We start from the raw sequence: 3,066 nt of genomic DNA, 5'->3' as shown, positions 1-3,066 counted from the left end.
GCGAACTTCCCAAACTGCGTTAATAAGAACTTCCTAGAGCGACGCGTCTTATCATCAACGTTCAACTGTCTCTGATGAAGGTAATAAATGCGACATCCGGAGTCTTTTTAATGTGGTCTTTCGGCTATGTAAAGGTAGTATGTAAAGTTTTCCATGAAATCTTGGTACAGCTCATGTTTTCCGTAATTTTGTTTCTCTATCCATAATAAGAATCATCAGGCACACTCGTATCGATGTATTTTTAAAACGTATCGTGGAATATACCGGATATATTATGGCCATATGTAAAGTCTATATGTTAAGTCATCTCCGCGATAACACGGGGATCTTATCCTTATGTCTCTACACTATAGGCCATTCTCTACACAAACCGCAGTAACTCATAAGTAAACCCAAGACATTTTCTCTCACTCGCAAAATTACATTTTCAAGAAATAACAAGCGTTACCTTACAAACCGCCTTCAAATGCATGAATGGCTAGCTGATCCTGAGCCAAATTAGCGCCCAAGAAAAGGCTCAGGAGATTCGTGCATCTTCGCCTCATGTCTGCAGAGAAGGTAGTCTGGTAGTTTGTATTTATTATTTCGTTCTAATATCTGATTTCATTTACGGAAACCATTATTGTGTCTTTAAAACGTGAACTATGGGATTTTATAAACAACTGCTTGTTTGACAATTGATATTTTCTAAAAGCTTAGTACTAATTACTGAAATCGAGCTAATACGTAGCATGAGCTTTTGTAAACACTTATATGTGCAGTGTGTTACATCACTCCATCATTTATTTACTTAATGTTATATTATTCAACCCTTTCTTCACCTAATTGGCAATAGTAATATGAAAATAATTTCAACCAAACTACCTGAATAAAAATTAGTTATAGTAAGAAAATGTTACTATCGTCATACGCGTTAACAAAGAGGGAAAGTTTCAGTCATCCCTTGCCTTGCTCTAGTCATTCACTAAAATCCACAATGCCCTATTGATTACCTCTAGAGCGATGAAAAAAAAAAAGATCTATCATTATTATCAGTTATATACAACTGAATCCATTCAATATTGTGCTGGTTCCCGTGCACTAAATAGAATAGAAACTGCATTCATTATCATTCATGAAATGTGATCTGTGAAAAGATATATATTGTTCATAGTTCATAATCACCATTGATAACTGATTTTGAAGTTGATTTAACCGCATTCATCTAGTACCGGTAGATAGATACTTGTATAAAACAAAATGAACTGTGGTGTTGTGGAATCACAACGATGCATTATATCACCAAACAATATAATCATTATCAACAGCGAGGAGAAAAAATAACAAAGGACTAGGCATTGGCTCAAGTGATTGTTTTTAGATTAAAGAAATGAACATAGGAATTTAATTATATGGGGTGAAGAATCTCTTTGTATGACATGATGACTAGAAGAATCAAAGCGTTTATACATCGAATAAAGAGCGAATCGTACAAACAACTGCAAACGCCACTACATACACGTATGCATGTGTATCATATTTTTGCTTCTAAAATATAGACACGATGAAAATAGCAGTGGATCATTGTTAGGGTGGATAAGGTCTGTTATGCTGTAAAAATTCCGCATGGCTCCAAGCCATAAAAAATTCCCTTCACGATGAGGATTATAAGAGGGCTGAGAAGCGCCTAACGTGCTGAATTGATTAAAGAGAGCATAAAGTGTGCTAAAAGGATTCTAGAGACTCGTGTCTGTGTAAAACTATAAATGCTTCGAAATGTAAATGAACTTTAGCCATTACCCTAATTTATTTTTAAACCAAAATTGCTATTGTAATTTATGATCTCATTCCGCACATTGCTTTGAGCATTATAATACCCATACATTGTGTACTATTAATATTAATAAGATTATCATAAATGTAATTACATTTATGTCGTACGATGCACCGAGCAATAACAATATTTACCACATTAAAAATATCATAAATATTACCATTACATTCATAATATTGAGACTATTAATGCTAATGTCGGAATTGGTCAATTATTAAATGTTGTTACCGAAAAAAACAGTAATTCATACATTTGTCAAAAAAGTTATTAATATTATTACATTTTTTGTTTCTGGAGAAGTCTTGTAATAATTGAAAACCAACATTGGAATCATGCAAACAGATCTTACTTCATTTTCCTGAAAGCTTATGTTTGTATATAATTCATTACCAACTTTATGCCATGATGAAAACTACATCTTAAATTTGATAGAATAAAAGTTAACCGAACATTCACCGGGAACATGTTACTGCCATCGGTTTCTGGAGTAGGTTGCGCTGGCGGACGTACGATTCATAAATTTCATCAAGTGCATGAAAACAATAATCGCATATATACACAACGTATATACCCCTTAGAATTATCTTACATTTGACTATAAAACACTGATATTGTATGCCTTACTTGAAAACTACCATAACTACAGTATGAGTGATTTTGGACTTGCCGGCACCGTCTGTCAAGTTCAACGTGTTCAGGCGAGGAAAGTTAGTTTACCTTTCGTGGTGGGAGAGAGAACGTAGCGGAAAGTAATAGGAGGACGGTGGCGTGACTTAATTTCCCTATATTAATGCTGAATTAACTGGTGGTTGGATGGAAATGATAACCCTTTGTTATATGTGATCGTTCCCGATTTGATCTGATTAGTGTTTTGGTAATTTAGTTGTACTCTAAATTATTATTTTTATTGAGAAACACCATTGAAAAAGTGAATTGCAGTGAGCAGTATTGGATAATTTTCGATAGAAAAATAAAAGTGAAGAGAATACTGATTTAGGTAAGTTCCTAATTTTGCTTAACTTAATTCTAGTAAATATATGCATGTCCTTGTAGACACTGTGAATCTTAATTATTGATTATTGAGGGAATAACACTTAATAAATATAAATTCGTGGCATAGAAATAATGCAACAACAAGTGTATGGTCACCTGTATTGCCATCATTACAAATATTATAATAATGGCGCCGGGTCTATCGTTACCAGCGTTTTTTGCACACCTACACTAATGAAACAAAATCATTCGGTATAATT

At 33.7% G+C, this 3,066-nt stretch overlaps 1 protein-coding gene across 1 annotated transcript in view; it reads left to right on the top strand.

Moving 5' to 3' along the window:
- Positions 1 to 2,538: 2,538 nt before the first annotated feature.
- LOC119587002 overlaps positions 2,539 to 3,066 on the top strand; it is a gene marked incomplete at its 3' end in the record, with an annotated part of 168,418 nt that continues 167,890 nt past the window's right edge. Inside the window, 1 exon segment of the mRNA XM_037935744.1 lies at positions 2,539 to 2,810.

Source organism: Penaeus monodon, chromosome 22, assembly GCF_015228065.2.
Source record: "Penaeus monodon isolate SGIC_2016 chromosome 22, NSTDA_Pmon_1, whole genome shotgun sequence".
NCBI lineage: Eukaryota > Metazoa > Arthropoda > Malacostraca > Decapoda > Penaeidae > Penaeus > Penaeus monodon.
Note: the sequence above shows the minus strand (reverse complement) of the source record. Positions and strands in the feature narration are given on the sequence as shown.